At 48.2% G+C, this 21,075-nt stretch overlaps 1 non-coding gene across 1 annotated transcript; it reads left to right on the top strand.

Moving 5' to 3' along the window:
- The first annotated feature begins 4,983 nt into the window (after positions 1-4,983).
- Positions 4,984-5,056, top strand: TRNAV-AAC (transfer RNA valine (anticodon AAC)). Its single transcript has one exon. It is a non-coding gene; the product is annotated as a tRNA-Val (tRNA).
- The last annotated feature ends 16,019 nt before the right edge of the window (positions 5,057-21,075 follow it).

Here is a 21,075-nt window from a genome sequence, read left to right as displayed (position 1 = left end):
ATATGGTGAGTCCTGCAGGCCATCACCAAACTGCTCTCATAGAATCATAGAATCATGGAATATCAGGGTTGGAAGGGACCTCAGGAGATCATCTAGTCCAACCCCCTGCTCAAAGCAGGACCAGTTCCCAACTAAATCATCCCAGCCAGGGCTTTGCCAAGCTGGGCCTTAAAAACCTCCAAGGAAACCTTTGCCATAGTCTGCAGGGCAGCCTGACTTTCTGAGATTCTGGCAGAAGAGAGACCCTCTAGTAGAGAAGCAAAATGTCCTCAGCCGGCAGGAGCAGGAAAGGTTTGGTTTGTTTTTAAACTTCTCTCCCGGCTGAAGCCTTTAATCATTCCTGTGGCTCTTCTCTGAACCCTCTTCAATTTATCAGGAAAAACAAACAAGCAAACAAACCAAACCAGGCTGTTCTGACTGATGTAACAATCTATTGCCTTCCAAGGTTGACTACAAATCAGATCATTCTATGCAGCCAAGAGTTCAACTTCAAGGATTTTCTGTTTTCTAGTTCCAATCAAATCCTGTGCAACAGCATTATTGTTAACTCATCACTTGGTCATTTAACATTCACAGGTTCAAAAAGTTGGCAGGTCTAAGTCTTTCCTCACACTCCAACATTAAAAAAAATCAGTGACAGAAAATACCCTAAAGCACCTCTGCTGCCTTGCACGACAAACTGGGGAAATACATGAGGGAAAGGGCTTGTGATGGGTTGGATCACAGAAACCCCCTGGCAGCTGCTGCCTGATGTGCCAAGACTACTTCTCCTGCTTTCCTTCCCTGGCAGCTTAGGACTTCAGTGCCCTGCCTGGTTTGAGCCAGATCCGCTAGCCTGCTGCAAACCCAGACCCAGGTCTGAGCCACGGCTCCTAACAGCTGTAGGCTTACCTGAAAGCAGCTTACAGAAGTGTTCCTGTCTTTGACACTCAGATGCCCAACTCCCAATGGGGTCCAAACCCTAAATAAATCTGTTTTACCCTGTATAAAGCTTATACAGGGTAAACTCATTCCTCGTTTATGAACTCATCTTCAGTATATAGGCCACTGAACCTAGCAAGTGGGGAGGATCCCAGTGGTCGGGCTCCAGTCTGAGTAAGCCCCTGGATCCCGAGCCGGGCAAGCCCGAGTCAGCTGGTCTGGGACAACTGTGGGTTTTTAATTGTACTGTAGACATACACTTGGTGTTAAAATCACAACTTTCTCTTGAGGGAATCAAGCTCTAGTCCCCCACGTGACAGGTCGGGATAGTCACCGCTATACTCATGAGGTCGGAACTGACAACTGCCCCTGCACAGGGACCTAGGGGAACAACTTGGCCAGCTCCTTGGCCAGCTGTGGCTGTCAGGAGATTGCTCTGGGTTCTATGCAGGGGGAGAGTAACTGGGTTAGTGGTGAGTTTGTCTCTCATTTACAGGGAGCTTTGCCAGAGTGGAGCCTGTAGGTCACATGCTGGGGGGCTGTCATGGGCACACAGGCTCAGTGCTCTGGAGAAGCTCTGAATCAATCCCAGGCAGGACCCTCGTCAGTATGACATCCCTCAGGGCACGCTCTCACTGGGGGAAGCCGCCTTGGCTTCAGCGCCTCCTGGGACTGCCCTTGGACCTTTCAGCACCCCTGTTCCACACTAAGAGCTTCCCACAGTGAGTCCATCTGAATAAGACACCTGGGAAAGCCTTACACCCCCCAAAGGGGAGTCATGCACCCCCAACTTCCACAATCACCAGTGACTCTCAGCCAGTGTTGTAAAACAGAAGGTTTATTAGTGGTCTGGAATAAAGCGTGGGAAACTTCTTTGTTAGCACAGGAAGCAGGAAGATTCAGTAAAGTCCATCTTGGGGAGACCCAGAACTCAGAGCCTGGGCTTTCCGCCCGAGTCCCAAAGACTCCTCAGCCATGCCTTTTTGCCCCTCTTCTGTTCTTCATTCTCTTTCCCAGGCAAACTGGTCACCTGGCCTCCACCTCTTTCTTTGTTCTCCAACTCCGAATGGCTAGATAGCAGTTCTGCAGAAAAGGACCTGGGGTCACAGTGGACGAGAAGCTGGATATGAGTCAACAGTGTGCTCTTGTTGCCAAGAAGGCTAACGGCATTTTGGGCTGTATAAGTAGGGGCATTGCCAGTAGATCGAGGGACGTGATCGTTCCCCTTTATTCGACATTGGTGAGGCCTCATCTGGAGTACTGTGTCCAGTTTTGGGCCCCACACTACAAGAAGGATGTGGAAAAATTGGAAAGAGTCCAGCGGAGGGCAACAAAAATGATTAGGGGGCTGGAGCACATGACTTATGAGGAGAGGCTGAGGGAACTGGGATTGTTTAGTCTGCAGAAGAGAAGAATGAGGGGGGATTTGATAGCAGCCTTCAACTACCGGAGGGGGGTTCCAAAGAGGATGGAACTCGGCTGTTCTCAATGGTGGCAGATGACAGAACAAGGAGCAATGGTCTCAAGTTGCAGTGGGGGAGGTCTAGGTTGGATATTAGGAAACACTATTTCACTAGGAGGGTGGTGAAGCACTGGAATGTGTTACCTAGGGAGGTGGTGGAGTCTCCTTCCTTGGAGGTTTTTAAGGCCCGGCTTGACAAAGCCCTGGCTGGGATGATTTAGTTGGGAATTGGTCCTGCTTTGAGCAGGGGGTTGGACTAGATGACCTCCTGAGGTCCCTTCCAACCCTGATATTCTATGATTCTATGATTCTAACTCATCCCAACCAGCTGGCTTCTTCCAGCAGGTACACCCTGGCCATCAGTTGTTAGGATACAGAATTTCTGGCCATTTTCTGGGCCCAGGCAGCTAGCCAGCAGTCACACCTGTCCTTTAGGGGTCTCTGCAAAGATTAAACACCCTTGTCCCACCACCTAGATCAGTGGTCCCAAAACTTCTGAGGGTCATGGCCCCCCTTACCCTTGTCCATGCCCCCCATTAGCCACAGCTGGGAACGGGGCCACAGCTATGGGCGAAGGGACACAGACACGGGTAAGAGGGTAAGAATTTTTCTACTGAAATTTTGAGACAATAAAACTCCCACTGCTATTGTTCAGGAAAGAAACCTGAACTTCCCATGCAGTACCTAGGATGTCTATTACTGAACCACCAAGGCTTCAGCTCCTTTGGTGAGATTTCCAGCTGCCCAATCCTGCTGCTATTCCAGGGGAGCAATTCTTCACTCCAGTAAGCATTTATCTCAGCCCCGTTCTGTGTATCACAGGTTTCTCTAGGAAAGGGCAGTGAATGGTTATAGGGTCCAGTGATCCTCATTCAAATCAAGCTAGAACCTCAGAATCCTTTCCAAGGTTGTGGGAGGGGAGACATTTCAAAGAGCTCTCTGAGCTATAGCACATGGCTAAGTAAAGAGAAAAAGCCTTATATTCCCCCTCTGCTTTGGGTGCTGGGTTTACTCCTGAAGCCTCCGTCACCCACCTAGTGCCCTATGGCTCATCCCTAACTCTTGATGCTGCTCCTTTCTATAGAATGTGAATGGAGAGGAGGCAGTGCAGGAGCCTTCTGGGGATGCAGATCGGAGGCTTTGGGAGAGACAGATTGTCTGAGACATCAGAGCGCTGTAAACCATGTAGCCACCCCCTAAATCAGGGGCCTGTTCCAGCCCTGAGTCTCGGCTGCCGGGATCCCTCCAACAGAGCAGGGTGCCCACAGATTACAGCCTGAAAATAAGCATGTGAAACTAACTCCTGCATTCCCTAGACCAAATGGCACCCCAGGCAAGAAGCATCTTAGGTGCCCACCCCCATATATTAAACTTTTGAATGTCTTATTTTTAACTGCATTTTAACTCATTTCATGATTTTGATGCACAATTTGGATGCATGATTTTCTCTGTCATATAAAATGATAAATTTGCATGCTAGGATCTGTAAATCGTTATTTATTCATGCCATATATAAGCAAATAAAACAAATTCATTTCCTCTAAGCATATAGAAACTTTAATTTTAACAGTAACTGAAATGTACTAATATCTAGCAATTGGACTGCCACCAACACAGGGTGGACCAGTATTAAATAGTGTTGCAGTAAGAGACAGCGTTAGAATGTTAACCATAGTCCTTTAGTTCAAAGGTCACTTTTCTCGCCTTTGCTCTCATGAACTGAAGCGCAACATTAGAGAGATCCAAAGATTGGCCAATCGCATTTTCAAGTGCTCAAATAGCAAGTGATGTTCGTCTCTCATTGGCCATCATCGATTGAAGATATGGTTTAATGAGACGGAGCTTCAAGGCGAGGGTGGCTGTGTCCACCGCCTTCCGTTGCGCTGCTGGGCACCAAGTCCCTGGCGGCCAATATGTGAAGCTGGGAGAAGAGAGTGGGGTTGCAAGTGGCGGCAGGCCTCTTGCCATCAGGGTCTAGCTGCCCAACTTCCTCCTCATACCACTGGGCCTCTGTCGCCTTCAGGTAACCCAGGAACTAAGGCAGGAATAGGGCGGGGAAGCAAGTAAACCTGAGTAAGGAAGGCAAAAGTTAATCTTGCCTTCATGGGCCGCTCGTAATGACATCCTTTTTCTGTGCCACAGCTGACACAAACATCCCAGACAGAAAAACAGTAGGCCAAAAAGAAACCAAGTAGCTCAATTGGGTGAGGGCTAGACTGAAAATCTAAACGTCCCTGGTTCAATCCCAGGCTTTGGCATACTCTTCCATCCCTCTCTGTGCAGGAGTGGGCTGTTTTCTGAAAATACAGCAGTGCCTTTAACTGCCACAAGTCCCTCATTTCAGGCTATGCAGCAGGAAAAGATAGCATGGGCTTCTGCACTGAGTTAGCCCACCTGACCTTTCATTGTTCTCTTTGTAGCAAGGGGAAGAAAAAGAAGCTCTCCTTCAAGCAAGAATCACAAGGGCGACATAAGGATGACTTCCTGAGCACCAGCTCCAGTCCTCTGCTCTACCAGCGGACCTATCGAGGGGCTGCCACCACGTTCTCTAGGTTTGCCCATCGGTGTGTGCCAGGGTGAGCGCCAGCCAAGTGGATGGAGTTTCCGTAGTGTAGTGGTTATCATGTTTGCCTAACAGGCAAAAGGCCCCTGGTTCAAAACCAGGCAGAAACATGCTGGTTTCCTTTTCCCGGATCCCCTTGCTGTTCAGGTAGGCGCTCCTCCTTCTGCTATTGGCCTATCCCTGAGATAACTCCAACCCCTGCATGACAGAGGGTGGTGACATCAGTGGAGAAAGTGCCTTGGTGTCAGTCTGGAGAACCTAGAGCAGTTAGGCGTGTCACCTTTTGGAGGCTTGTGGCTTGGCCTCCTCTGCCCTTGGAGGTTGGCCTATAGTGGCCGTTACTTCCTGCTGGTCTCCTTTGCGTGACTTGCAAAAGGAGGAAGTAAGACAGGAATGGGGCAATAGAGGAAAGTCAAGCTGAGGAAGGCAGGGAAGAAGCTGTGCAGCTAAGTGGGGATAGTAGAGCACCACCATTCGTTCTGCCAAAGCCTGAGGAAGTGGAGTTGGCTGCTGGGAGGTAGAATCCTGTGCCTGCCTCTTGGCATCCCAGGGGTGGCTACTTGTAGTCCAGGAGAAGAAGGTGGGTTCTGGGTGGAAGGAAAACAAGCAAAGTTGAGTCCAAGTGGAGAATGGCTGCTCCTTTGTGGCCAACCTGGGGGCGTGATTGATGGCTTTGGCGGCAGGGGTGGGCTGGCTGTGAGTAACTGGGATCCAGGAAGCCCCCGCCTGCCTTTCCGAGGGCTGAACCCATGGAGGTGCGGTTGGCTTCTGGGAGATAGACCCCTGTGCATACCTGTTGGCATCCCTGGGATGGTTACTTGCAGCCCAGGAGAAGTGGGGTTCTGGGTGGAAGGAAAAGAAGCAATGGTGAGGCTGCGTGTTCACCTTTCTGGCCGAGATGGTGTGCTGTGGTAGGTTTGGGAGTTGCCTGCAAGCCATATGTGGACTTGGTGCTGCTTCTTTCTGGTTGACCTGGGGGCACCATTGACAACTTGGGAGTGGGGGTGGGGCACTGGCTGTGAGCAAATGGGATTGAGGAAGCCCAGCCTGCCCCTTCAGGGGCTGAGTCTTCTTCTTCTCTCCTGCCATGGGGAGTCCAGCCTCAAGCCTACCCAGCATGTGCTGCAGCTCAAGCATTAAGCCTTCCTGTGTGGCCTGTGCTGGAGATGACCCTGGACCCCTCTGGGGTACTGTTGGGGAGAAATCCCAACTGCAAATAATTCTGGCCACAAGATCAACCCATTGGGTCGAATGGGGCAAGCTGGAGACCTGGTGACTTAGTCCGCAGGGCCAGCAGGTCAAACCATTTTCCTATATGTGGGGGAGGCAGCCGCTGTGGTTCGCTCTTCCCGCTCCCTGCACTGCTGCACCCTAAAATCCCTGTTGGCCAGCAAGATGAGCCAGGAGCCCGGAGAGAGGAGGCAAAGGGGGGCCCGAGCCCCCTCTGGCATTGCCCCTGCCCCAGGCAGCCCATGGAGACCCGATGCCTCACAAGCGGCACACGGAGATGTGTCAGCAGTGCTAAGGCAGCTCCCTGCCCACTCTGCCCCCCTCCCTCCATGCCGCGCTGCTCCTGGAAGTGGCCAGCATATCCCTTTGGCCCCGAGTGCAAACTCTGCAGCTGCCCCCTCTCCCCCGGATCCCACTGCCTAGGAGCCACTGCCGGAGGGGAGTGTGTGCTGGTCACTTTGGGAGCCATGCCGCCCGAGGTAAGCACCACCCCCCCGACCACCTCCTGCACTCCTACCCCCTGCCCCAGTGCAGAGGCTCTCTGTGTCTTGACAAGCACTTTCAAGGATTGGCCAAGAACTTCTTTTCTGTTTATGAGGAAGATATACAAAAAAGGGACCTCAACAGACAAGTTTAGTTCACAAGGACAAACTGGCAGGCCAAGCCAGGATCTCTCAGTTACTAAGAAGGCTCTTCAGCCAGCTCTTCCCAAAGGCCAGTCTCTAGAGGCTTTTGTGACATGATGTACCTCAAAATAGGCCCCTGTAGCCCACATATTCATCATTCATATATGGTTGTGATATTTCATACAAAGCATTCCATGTAAATTATCATATGAAAAGTCATGATCTGCTGAAATCCGTCCTTCTGTCCAAATATGTATAGCATTAGGAAGTGTGAAGTTATGTATTTTGCTGTATGGTTGTTACTGAAATATGCTATAATTTTGCTAGTGACCCCTGCCCACGAGGGTGTTCAACAACCATGAATCAGCAGAGGAGTTGTAATTAAGGGATTGGCAATTCAATGACAGATGCCCAAACACCACACTATAGGGACTGCTCAAGTCTATGACTCAGTTGCACAAGACCACACCAGGAGGATTCCCCAAGCTAGTGACTCAGCAGAGCCCACCCGGACATGTCTGGGCAAGAGTCTTCTAGTCACTTGAACTAAGAATATAAAATAGGAGACTGTGGCATCATGTTTTTGCCTTTCTCCTCCCCCATCTACGCTGGAAGCAGCAGGAATCCTGAGAAAATGAAGGTCATCTGAGGACAGTGGTCCAGGTTTCAGGGGGAATTCTATGTATTAAGGATGGTAACATCCAGTGGGGTGAGAAAATTGCTTGACTTAACTACTTCCTAGTGTAATAAGGTGTAAAGTTTAGATTGTGCATTTATCTTTAATTTCTATAGTAACTTACTCTGATCTTTTATGCCTACCATTTATAATCCTTAACAATCCATCTTTCTGTAGTTAATAAATCTATTTTATGCTGTACTTAGACTAGTGTATTTTGTTTGAATTTCTTGGGAAATCTCAGCTCTGCTATAAGGCTGGTTCATGTACTATTCACAGTGAGCAAGGGGTGGACTCTGCGTAATAAACTCACACTGGTCAGACTTCTGAGTAGGACAAGAGGGTATAATCCAGGGGTGCAAGGCTGCAGAGTTGGGGGGAATTGGCGGGAGGCTCTCTATCATTAGTTTTATGAGTGGCTGAGAAGTATTCATGTAACTCAGTTGGATGTGTCCCTACCTGTGGATGTCTGTGTAAGTGCAATATCTTCCAGAGATTTGCAGTTTATCACAGCATCACAGTGTGAGAGGGAGCCCAGGCTGTGGGACACAGGACTCAGGGGTCCCACTGTTCAGGTTGCATGCCGGAGATCCCATCACAAACTTTCAACAACCACAGCAGATGTTCACTGAGACAGAGATAGAGAGTTTCCAAAATAGAGATCTCCAGTGCCTGCAGACATCAAACTATCAGGAATTCTGCGCACAGAGCGGACTCTGCTAGTGGAAAATGCCTTTGGAAAAGACCCTTCTGTCTGCAGCTATGGTTGTACAGTGCTTAGTACTCTGTGTTGTGGCCTCAAGAGCCATGGATGCAAGTTGAGTTACGGTGACCTTTTCCTTGTCTCCACGTTTCTTAGGTGCCTCCTTCTGACACTTGTCAGAAAAAATGACCGGTTTCTTTTGCAAGCATTTGCATTGCAAGGCAAAGGCAGTCTTCTCTGTTTCCTCAAAAGATTGACCAAAAGGTGGGAAGAGCAGACACATTTGGCAAGGCAGCACTGGGTGCTGCATCCCTAATCTCCACTTTACCTGGCAGGTGCCTTGGCCAGCTTAGCCATGGTGCCACTCTATGGGACTTTTCTCCTAACTGCTCCATTTTTCATCAATGACAATCAAAAGGAAGGTGACATGACATCTGTGTGTAGACATCCCCAGCGAATCACAAGGTTGTGTGGCACAGGCTCTTGTGTGGCAGCAATTGCAGTCGAAGCAACCGCCTTGCCAATGCCAGTCACAGAAGCCTTTTAATCAACTCCAGGCTTGTGATTTGATTTTTTCCAATTCTTCTCTCCAAAGAAGCCTTTTCCTTAACAAGCAATTACTTGGATTACCAAGGGAGGTATCTTCTGTTTCCTAGAAAGACAGAGGAAAATGTGAGCAGAGGAGACAAAAGCCATACAACAAGGCACCACTGGGAGCTGTACCCAGGATTTCCTGTTTACTAGAGAGGTGCCTTAGCCAGCTAGGCCATGGTGCCTGCCTCAAAAAAGTGTTTGCAACTGTTCCATTTGATAGTCCAAGACAACCCCTACAAATTCCATTGTACAGACATTCCCCATTTCCCTCAAAACTTGCAGACCTTGAGGTGTCTGGCTCTCCATGCACAGAAAGCCACAGCTGAGTTGACAGATGGCTTCTAACATGTGCTTCTCCCACCAGCCACTGTGATCATATAGTGGTTAGTGCTCTGTGTTTCAGTCGCAGCAACCTCGACTCAGTTCTGAGTCATGGTAACCTTTCCATCAGCTCTAGACTTCTCATTTGCTACTTTCCAAGTGTGGTTGGGCAGCTGCCCCAAACAAGCAGGAGAAAGATTAAGGCAGCCTTGCAGAGGCTGCACAGAACCCAGCCTATCAGGAAAGGGCTTATTGGGAGAGCCAATCAGGAGAAGGCTTGCTGGAGCAGTCCATATATAAAGGGCTGCTCGGCACAGCAAGAGCCAGTCACTCCTTGCAGTTTGAGGAGGAAGGATTGGCTGCCCTGAAGGAAGAAGAAGGGAGGGCACCATGATCAGAGCAGTGCTGGGTGGGTAAGGGGAGCATGAGTGACCTCCTGGCCAACTACTGCCAGACTGAGACCCTGATACAAAGGCGGAGAAAGGTGCTAGGTCTGTGGGGAAGTGGTCCAGGGAAAGAAGGCGGTGGGGGTTGGAGGTGGACCCTTTTTGCCTCATGTTCTGTTTTGGAGAGTTGTGAGTCTGGGAGCTTCGTACCTCCTCTTTTCTATCCTATGGGAGGGGTAAAAACTGAGGTTGTGTACTGGTCAAGGCCAGGCTGTTCTTTGGCTTTTAGTGTGTCTTATGCCTTCCCCCATCCCCCTCCTTGCCCCTCCCAACTGGTTGCTTTATCTTGGTTTGAGAGAGAAGCCAGGCAGCCTTCCAGAGTATGCTCGTATATTACACTCCCACCGTACCTAGTAACACTTTAGTGCTATCCCTTAACTTTTCCATTATACTAACAAGCCCATCTGGCTGGGCAGAAGCAACATACAGTGTCTTTGTTCACATAACTCAGTGGTTTGAGCACTGGCCTGCTAAACAGGGTTGTTAGCTCACTCATTGAAGGGGCCATTTAGGATCTGGAGCAAAAAAAAATGGGGATTGACCCTGCTTTGAGCAGGGGGTTGGACTACATGACCTCCTGAGGTCCCTTCCAACCATGATATTAGTTTCTTTGTTCCTTGTTTACACATATTAGGATATCAGAGTATCAAAAGTCAAACCCAAAATTCTATCTCAGGCTAACAAACTATATACTAATAGGGCCTTGGCCAGATTAGCCCCATTGCCGCTCTCTGGAACTTTTCTTCTAACTGCTTCATTTTTAATCAATGATAATTAAAGGAAGTTGAAAGGAGAGTAACTCCATTTCCTGCAAAACCTACTGAGATTGCACTATCAGGGTCTCTGTGTGCAGACATCTCCAGCGAATCACAAGGACGTGTGACACAGGCTTTTGTGTTGCAGCAATTGCAGTCCAAGCAACCACCTTGCCAATGCCAGTCACAGCAGCCTTTTCATCAACTCCAGGCTCGTGGTTTGATTTTTTTTTCCAGTGCTCCTCTTCAGAGAAGCCTTTCCCTTAACAATGTATTAATTACTGATGGAGGTCTCTTGCATTTTCTAGAAAGATATAGGAAAATGTGAGCAGAGGTGGTCATAGAATGGTAGAATCATAGGCTTAGACGGGCCCACAAAAGTCATCTGGTCTAACCTCCTCTTCTTGGCCTGATGTTGTTGAATATTTTCATTAATTACCTGGATGTAGGAATAGAGAGCATACTGATCAAATCTGCAGATAACTTTGCCTACAATTTCTCTGAGTTGGTTGAAATCTGACTGTCTGAAGTCCAGCGCTCTTGTTTTGCTGTTCTCATATCCTTTCCACAGGATCTTGAATTCTATCAGATCAGGATAACTTCTCTCCCAAGTTCCCCACCACCCTCACATTCCCAACTAATTTACCCCTGTTAGTCAAAACCAGATCCAAAATGGATAACCCCCTGGTTGTTTCCTCAACTTTATGAATCAGAAAGTTGTCCTCTACTAAATGCTAAGAATTTTCAGGCCATATTACATTTTGTTGTAATAATCTTTGAACAGATATATATCCCAGTATATTCCAATATTCTCGTCCCACATACTCATAAAAACTTTGCAGTCTTTCCACACAGTGAATATATGAAAATATCCAAAAATGTTAATTAGAATGCTCTCAATGTCTACCAGGATAGTATCCTCTGTAATTCAGTATTCTTGTGCATGATGTGAGCTGGACATCCAAGGCCGATCACTTCCCTTTTTAAGCTCGTCTTCACTTTGGTGTGCCAATGTGCTCTTCAATGTCTGTATCAACCACCAAAGTTTGTCTTTGTATTATCTGCTTCCATACTTATGCAGAACATTTATTATCTCAGTTGCAATAAGTTCTAATGTTTCTTCTTCAAGTTTGACACAATCCACAGGTTTAGTTTGCAGACACAAACTGCCTTCATAAACCTTGAAATTGCGATCCAAGAGAGGAAGCAATTTCACAAATCTGTGATTCAATGCACTGACAGTGACACTCATTCAACGTTTTTCAGGTTGTCGATTAATTCATCATTACCCATGGAGTAAAAACATTTGCAACTATTCCTTCACACTTTGTCTGTGCACATCAGCATAAGCACTAAGGGCCCTTACTATTCATTTCTGCTTCGTAGTCCCTCTGTCTATAGTTTGGAACCAAAAGCTTGATCTGAAGTTTTGATATGAGCGCTCTTCTCATGAGACACTAAGAGACTTAAGCAGTTTGAATTCTAGGTTCCAAGACCAGAAGAGACAGTTATAATCATGTAGTCTGACCTCCTGTATAACATTGGCCATTGAACATCCCCAGAATAACTCTTCAAGCAGATCTTTTAGGAAAACATCCAACCTCAATTTAAGAATGGTCAGAGATAGAGAATCCACCACGACCCTTGGTAAGTTGTCCCAATGGTTAGTTACTCTCGTGGTTAAAAATATATACCTCATCGCCTGTCTGGATTAGTCTAGCTTCAACTTCCAGCCATTGGATCATGTTAAACCTTTCTCTGCTAGAGTGAGGAGCCCAGTATTAAATATTTGTTCCCCACTTAGCTATTTATAGATTGGGATCAAGTCACCCCTTAACCTTCTCTGTCTTAAGCTAAATAGATTGAGCTCCTTTAGTCTATCCCTAAAAGTTGTGTTTTCTAATCCTTCTATCATTCATCTATATCATATCACTACAACTGCCCCTGCTCTAGGTGGGCAAATATTCTCCACACTTCTAGTGAGGTCTCTTCTGACTAGAGATTGGGGCATGTGTGTTAGGACCATCAAGCATTACTGCGGCTATGCAGGGAGAGGAGAAGACCCCCAAATGAAGAAAACAAACTCTCCAGGCTATAGAATCTACGATCATTAATCAGCCACAAGGTGGCACTGTGTGTAAAATACCTCATGTAAATGAACTCCTGGTAGAGCATTAAAAGATCTAATGCTGAACGCATCTGGCGTGTGTGTGTAAGCAATCTCTGTAGCCAGTCCCTATCTAGTGAAGAGGAACATCATTACCTTCCACTCAGTGGCATTTCTCTGTTGGTGGTTCGGGCAATCCCATGTGCCGATGCATTTTTTCTTGAATATGGTAGTCTATAATTTTCATTCACAAACACAGTGCACAAAACAGAGATCAAACCTCACAGAGCATAAATGAAGGTACCTCTCAATGTTTGGCAGAATGTGCCATATTAGAGATGAGATTTGCACCTCTCGTAGACAGACAATGTCAGCTGGGAGGGGAGTGTAACATTGACTAACCAGCTTTACACTCCCACACATTCTGGAACTTTGTCACTAGAGCCTGTCTGTGTCATTGAAACCATCCCACATCTGACTCCCTGCCAGCCCCCACCTATGCCTGACAAGTTCAGCTTGTGTTTGGATTCTATCAAGCAGAGCAGTGAGATCCAGCAAGCACCACTAATATTACAGCACTAAAAACAAAAGAGACAGGAAGTTCCATAGTCAGCCGCATTTCCACCTGTGTGGGGACACCCCAATGAATTTCTGATCCATCGCATTAAGCATTCAGCCAAAATTACCTAGCAGTTAGGAGAAAAGTCCCAGAGAGTGGCATTCAACCAAAATTACCTAACATCCAGCTTCTTCGCGATCCTTCAGTTGAGTTGTCTATAGGAGGGAGCTTGTAGGAATTCCTGGCTGAAGGTTGGGTCTGGCTTCCCCCAGTCTTTGGATCCATCCAATACACCATCCCAAGGGGAGCCATCTCCTAGAGCTTCCCCATGTCCTGTGGAACTCAGGACAGTGAGAAACATGTAAGTTATCTGTAAGGTGAAAATTTATGTAAAACGTGACAACATTTCTCCTTTATTTGTGATAGCGGGAAGCCTCATAGTTCCTATAAGGCCAAATATTGATATTTCTATGGCTGTCTGCTTATACAGGGAAATTGACAGTTGATATCAGCAATTTCGGGGTATCATTTATATAAAGATGTTCTCTTTAATAGTCTATCAAATTTATCATATTCAGCAACATAGTATCTGCACACTGTTATCAATGTGTATGTAGAGTGGATATCAATTACTCTCTGAATTCACGTGTGGGCATGGTCCTCCCCTCCACTTGCCCTGCCCTCGGTTGCTCTTTGGCATTTAAGCATTCCCTTAGAGCTGTCAGGAACAGCTGCCTCTGCTCTAGGGCCCAGAGGAGGAAAGGTGTGCTGGGTTCCAGCCTGGGACTCCCTCCCTCCTGCCTTTCCCTGACTATTAAGCCTGGCCCTGGTACTGCTCCTCTTAAGTTCCATGTGGGGAAGAGGAAGAGCATGGCAGCTGCAGGTACAAGGACCAAACTTGTGGGCATCAGGTGAAGCAGCAAGAAATACAACCATAAGGTCAACCTGCAGGAATCTCTTGCCAGACTCTTAAATTCTAGAGCCCCAACCTATTGCAGCCAGCCTGTTGAACCAGCCGGACCAAAGCCCTAGCTCTAGTGGGCATCAGTCACAAAAAACTCACTCTGGTGCACCTAGGAACAAGGAAGTCAAGCACATTGAGCTCCAAGGCTTTACAGCAAACCAACACAGCATCAGGAGGTCCCACTGGGATTTGAACTCAGATTGCAGGATTGAGAGTCCTGAGGGCTGATCATTACACCCTGGAACCTGCAACTATTGTTATTTCAGGACTCCTGTGTGACCCTCAGGTGGTCAGTTTGCACTCTGCACTCATTGCTTCCCTCCAGCTGCTTCCTCTCCCAGGACTCTTTCTCTCCTCGTCCTCCTCTGTCTCTGCTGCTGTCCTCTCCTAGACATTGAACCCAGCCCTTATTGCTGCTGACACCAACTGGCAGAAGGGATTATAAATTCCCTGCCTGAGGGAAGGCCAATGCATGTGGTGGGCCATAAGCACCACAGGTTTTAACTCTGTTTGCTTCCTTCCCCATGTCTCTTACTTAGATTATATGGAAGTACACCTGTGGCTGGGGATATGGATTTGTGGGCACAGCATTGTGCAGTGGGCTTCCAAGACAGCCTGTAATTCAGCCAGGGGTTTGCAGCTGGGCCTTGGCCTGGAGGCAATTTTCTCTCCATACAGCAGATGGGGGATGCACTGGGACCAGCTCCTGGCCCTTTTTTGTGAACTGGTTCCCCATGAGGACACACCAGAGATCACTGCAATCTACGTAGGGGACAACCACCTGGAAATATTCTCCAGGCCCCAGATGATTTGGAAAGTTAAACATGACATTGCACAACATAGAACTATGGGGCCAGGTCCCATAGAAAACAAAGGGGAGCAGGGAAAGAGAGAGCACAGAGAAGAGGAGAGATGGGATAGAAAAAAGTCTCTAGAGAGGGAGCAGCTGGAGAGAACCAAGGAGTGCAGTGGACAACAGGGGCAGCAGGTTTGTAGAAATTTTGCTGGTGCCCAGAATGCACAGAGCCTGCCCCCCCAAACTCCACCCCCACCTGCATAAGGCTCTGGGGGGGATATTGGGTGGGGGGAGGAGGTCTGGGGTACAGGGGATTGGAGTGCAAGCACTGGGAGGGAGTTTGGGTCCAGAAGGGGTGAGAGGATGGGCTCTGGGAGGGAGTTTGGGTGGGGGAGGGGGTCTGGGGTGCAGGCTCTGGATGGAGTTTGGGCGCTGGGTGCAGGCTCTGGGCTGGGACGGGGGTGTGTGTACAGGGGGTGGGGGTGCAGGCTCTAGCAGGGAGTGTGGGTACAGGCTCTGGGAGGGAATTTGGTGGCAGGAGGGGGGGTGTGGGAGGGGGTGGGGGTGCAAGCTCTGGGACGGAGTTTGGGTGCAGGCTCTGTGAGGGTGTTTGGGGGCTGGAGGAGGTGTGTGGAAAGGGGGTGAGGGTGAAGACTCTGGGATGGAGTTTGGGGGCTGGGTGCAGGTTCCAAGCTGGGGCAGGGGGTGGAGGTGCAGGAGGGGGTGAGGGGTATAGGCTTTGGGATGGAGTTTGGGTGCAGGCTCTGGGCTTGGGGTGCAGGCTCTGGGAGGGAGTTTGGGGACATTCATCCATCCCATACTTCTTTAACTTGCTGGCAGTGGATGTGTTATTCCTTGACTTTAGCAAAGCTTTTGATACAGTTTCCCACAGTATTCTTGCCAGCAAGTTAAAGAAGTATGGGATGGATGAATGAACTATAAGGTGGATAGAAAGCTGGCTAGATCGTCGGGCTCAACGGGTAGTGATCAACGGCTCCATGTCTAATTGGCAGCCGGTTTCAAGTGGAGTGCCCTAGGGGTCGGTCCTGGGGCCGGTTTTGTTCAATATCTTCATTAATGATCTGGAGGATGGCGTGGACTGCACTCTCAGCAAGTTTGCAGATGACACTAAACTGGGAGGAGTGGTAGATACACTGGAGGGTAGGGACAGGATACAGAGGGACCTAGACAAATTAGAGGATTGGGCCAAAAGAAACCTGATGAGGTTCAACAAGGACAAGTGCAGAGTCCTGCACTTAGGACGGAAAAATCCCATGCACTGTTACAGACTAGGGACCGAATGGCTAGGAAGCAGTTCTGCAGAAAAGGACCTAGGGGTTACAGTGGACGAGAAGCTGGATATGAGTCAACAGTGTACCCTTGTTGCCAAGAAGGCTAACAGCATTCTGGGCTGTATAAGTAGGGGCATTGCCAGCAGATCGAGGGACGTGATCGTTCCCCTCTATGCGACATTGGTGAGGCCTCATCTGGAGTACTGTGTCCAGTTTTGGGCCCCACACTACAAGAAGGATGTGGAAAAATTGGAAAGAGTCCAGCGGAGGGCAACAAAAATGATTAGGGGGCTGGAGCACATGACTTATGAGGAGAGGCTGAGGGAACTGGGATTGTTTAGTCTGCAGAAGAGAAGAATGAGGGGGGATTTGATAGCTGCTTTCAACTACCTGAAAGGGGGTTCCAAAGAGGATGGATCTAGACTGTTCTCAGTGGTACCTGATGACAGAACAAGGAGTAATGGTCTCAAGTTGCAGTTGGGGAGGTTTAGGTTGGATATTAGGAAAAACTTTTTCACTAGGAGGGTGGTGAAGCACTGGAATGGGTTACCTAGGGAGGTGGTGGAATCTCCTTCCTTAGAGGTTTTTAAGGTCAGGCTTGACAAAGCCCTGGCTGGGATGATTTAGTTGGGAATTGGTCCTGCTTTGAGCAGGGGGTTGGACTAGATGACCTCCTGAGGTCCCTTTCAACCCTGATATTCTATGATTCTATGACAAGAGGGGGTGCAGAGGGAGGAGGTGCAGGCTCTGGGCTGGGGAAAGCAGTGGGGGGTATAGGAGGGGGTGTGGGGTGTAGGCCCTGGGAGTTTGCATGCAGGCTCTGGGAGAGAGTTTGGGTGAAGGCTCCTGGCTGAGGCAGGGGCTGGGGGTGCAGGAGGGGTGAGGAGCATGCATTCAGTCATTTCATAGGGCAGAGTTTTAAGGCTATTAAGATTTGGGAAACTATTCTTCCTAGCATCTTCCCTTTGTAGATTTCAGAGATGTTCACACACTCACCCCCAGTGAGCCGCACTGTTACACCCCAATCTAAGAGAAAGGCTGGGAGGTTTAAGTTCATAAAAAGAAACAGGCACAAAATAGAAAAAGGAACAAAACGTTTCTAAGATTATAAGGGGTTGGATCTCTGCACCTCTCTGTCTTTGGATTCACCTGGAGTAGGAACTGCAGCTGCAGTTCAGGAACCAGGTAATAGCATAGATGGCCCAGCACGTTGGGCTAGCAGAGTTTTCAGGTACAGGGAGACTAGTGAAGGCTGCATAACCTATCGACGTTGTGCTTCATTCCCCAGAGGCGATCAGTCCTGGGATCCTGGCAGTCAGTCTCTCTGAGGCTATGTCTACGCTGGCAGAGTTACAGTGCTGGGAGTTCAGTGCCGCTCAGAAAGTGCTGAAGGGAAACTGCTATTGTGTGTACACACTGTCAGCTGTCTGTGCAGTAGCGTGTTTACACTTGTGGCACTTGCAGTGGTGTTCAGAGCGGTGCACTCTGGGCTGCTATCCCACAGAGCACCTCTTCCGCTGCTAAGTGTCATGAGAAGACAGAGGTGGTTGCGGGGCATCCTGGGTCCTGTCCCAATGCCCCTTGATGCATTGCTTCGCATCCCAGCAATCCCTGTACTTCCGTCCGCATTTGGCGCCATCTTGCAATGGTTGGTGTACTGCACATTCTGCCTCTTCGTGCTGCAGGAATGGATCCCGCACTGACCAATATGCTACACATCATGAGTGGCACTGGAGTTATTCCTTAAACTACAAAAGCAGAGGAGTTCAACATTGATCTCACCACACGTAGTAGCTACAACACGAGATTGCTTGTGGGATTCATGGAGATGCTGACCACAGCGGAACGCTGCTTTTGGGCTCGGGAAACAAGCACTGGGTGGTGGGATCACATTGTCATGCACATCTGGGATGATGAACAGTGGCTGCAGAGCTTTCAGATGAGGAAACCCACAGTCCTCCATCTAGCCCAGTGTGCTGCCTGAGAGTGACCAGTGCCAAATGCGTCAGAGGGAATGAACAGAACAGGCTTGTTGACCTGCAAAGTGAGGGTCTTTCACCCGCACCTTTAGCTTTATTGTTGTCGATTCCTACTCATCCTATCTTACCACACCTCCCCCGAGGCCTCTGGGCAAATCAGGTGTGAACCACTCCTTTGATACAGACGTGTCCCAATCCAGCTGAATTGCGGCAGACTCTGGGCCAATGTTAGTTTGGAAAAGGCCCGCTTAACCCAGCAGGTTTCTCAACGTATCTGTTGCTGTGAACCGCATGTAGTGTGGATGTGTGAACCCCAAAGATATCAAACATGAAAGAAACACAAGGCCAGTTCTGAGGAGATTTCCAGAGCCAGGCCTGAGGGTTAAACAGCTGTGCTCGAAAGGAAAAGGGGCCTCAGCACCTGTAAAAATAACTGGTTGCAAAAACAAAACAAAAATTAAATTAAAAAAACAAACCAAAAAACCCCCCAGAAAAGCTACCATCACACATCCATCACCATTTTAAATGTTGACATCTCCTGCCTGATGTGACATCTTTGCTTTGCAAACAAGAGACCTGGGGAATTCTGTGGCTGTTACCCTCTAACTGGGTAAAAGGTTACAAATCTTCTGTCAAGTAATTTTCCTCTTAACAGAAGATTAATTTTAAAATTTATAAAATAAATTACATTTTAAATAAAAATAATTACAGTCTATACTGGGTCTCTATTCTCGTACATGCTATTTCTCTCACATATTCCCCCACTCTAATTCCATTGGAGTGAGGTTTTAATTTCAGGATTAGCCACTATTTCCTATATAGTAGGAGGGGGCAGGGAGAGAACTAGAAGAAAACCTGAATTATATTGTAACACTGAAAGTTATCACATAACCAGCCTCTTATGTTACACTAATTAACTTCATGTTTAATTTCATTGTTGCTGGTAACAACTTATTCAACGATTACAAAATATAAACCGATAGGGCAGTTTTCTCTTAATTCCCATTTCCACCCCGTCAGCTTTGTGTGAAGTCACATTCTAGAATAACCTAGAAGCCTTCCATTTCTGTTACTTCACTTCTTCCTGGGTCTTCTCCCAGAAGTGTGGGTGGAAGAGGTCTCACACTACGTGGGAAGGCTGCATCATGAGAAAAACCACCTGTGCTCTATTTTCACACTTTCTAATCTTTCAAAGTAGCAGGAGGTGGAGAAGTGATACAAATGAATTAGACTTAATAGCAAAATTAAGAGACCAAACCACAGACTCTGGACTCAGCACTCACGTTTCCTGCAATCTGAACTTGGAATCTGATATATTCCCTCACTGGCTACCACCATTTGCCCAGCATGGAAGTGCTTCTTGTCCAACAAGGCAGCCAGACTGGGACCCATAGGCATGGAACGGCTCTGAAGGAATCAGTTGTTGCCTGGAAGTTTGCCTGGGGGGAGTTCCCACAGAGTGTTTTTGCCTTTCAGGCTTCTGTGAGAAGTAAATACAACATCTGAGGACACTTTTAGAAGGAAGACACGGATACTGAGCGATCAACTGTTGTGACCTGCACAGGATGTGCCATGCTTGTCTCTCTCCCAGAGGATAGAAGTGACTGTCTGTAAAAAGTGCAAACTGGTCTCCCTATTAGAAGGTTATAGGACTAGAGACGCAAGTATGAACCTTGTGTTGCATCAGAGAAAATGAAGACTTCCTGGACAGAAGTCAGCGTTTGGTTCTGGAGGGACAACATGCCGAAGAATCAGAAAGGGCAGTGCAGAACGGGGGGAAAAACTGGCACCATGTGACCTCCAGAAGAAGAATGAGGAGAACCCATGTATCCCCAATGCAGATAGAGGTAAGAAACCGTTTTCAGGCTCTTTGCAAAGGTTCTACTGTGAGAATGATTTGGAAGAGTAATCTAGGGATCAGAAGGAGACCTCATCGACCAGAAGGCATGAGATGCATTGTCCTAGGGATGGGGGTTCCACGACCAGCACTCCCAAGAGGAGGAGACAGGTGGTGGTGGTTGGGGACTCTTCCCTAAGGGGGACAGAATCATCTATCTGCTAACCAGACAGAGACTCGAGAAGTGTGCTGCTTGCCTGGAGCTAGAATTCAGGATGTGAGGGAGTGTCTGCTGAGACTGATCAAGCCCTTGGACCGCTAGCCCTTCCTACTTCTCCATGGGGCAGTGACGATACTGCCAAGAATGACATTGAGCGGGTCACTGCAGACTACATGGCTCTGGGAAGAAGGATAAACGAGTTTGAGGTGAAAGTCGTGTTCTCATTCATCCTCTCTGTTGAAGGAAAAGGCCCAGGTAGGAACTGTTGAATTGTGGAGGTAAATGCGTGGTTATGCAGGTGGTGTCGGAGAGAGGGCTTTGGATTCCTCGACCATGGCATGTTCCGGGAAGAAGGATTGCTAGAAAGAGATGGGATCCACCTAACGAAGAGAGGGAGGAGCATCTTCACAGACAGGGTTGTTAACCTAGTGAGGAGGGCTTTAAACTAGGTTCACCAGGGGATGGTGACCTAAGCCTTGAGGTAAGTGGGATACTGGGAGGAAACATAAGGAGGAGGATGCAATGGGGGGCCTCCTGATTCATACTGAGAAAGCAGGGCAATCGGCTAGTTATCTTAGGTGCATGTAAATGAACACAAGAAGCCTTGGAAACAAGCAGGAAGAATTGGAAGTCTTGGCACAGTCAAAGAACTATGATGTGACTGGAATATCAGAGACTTTGTGGGGCAGTTCACATGACTGGAGCACTGACATGGATGGGTATAAACTGTTCAGGATGGACAGGCAGGGGAGGAAAGGTGGAGGAGTTCCACTGTATGTAAAAGAGTGGTACGATTGCTCAGAGCTCCAGTATGAAACTGGAGAAAAGCCAGTTGAGAGTCCTTGGGTTAAGTTTAGAAGTGAGAGCAACGCGGGTGATGTTGTGGTGGGTGTGTGCTACAGACCACTGGACCAGGAGCATGAGGTAGACGAGGCTTTCTTCGGACAACTAACAGAAGTTTCCAGATCACAGGCCCAGGTTCTCGTGGGGCACTTCAATCACCCTGACATCTGCTGGGAGAGCA

This window comes from Emys orbicularis, chromosome 25 (genome assembly GCF_028017835.1).
Source record: "Emys orbicularis isolate rEmyOrb1 chromosome 25, rEmyOrb1.hap1, whole genome shotgun sequence".
Taxonomy (NCBI): domain Eukaryota; kingdom Metazoa; phylum Chordata; order Testudines; family Emydidae; genus Emys; species Emys orbicularis.
Note: the sequence above shows the minus strand (reverse complement) of the source record. Positions and strands in the feature narration are given on the sequence as shown.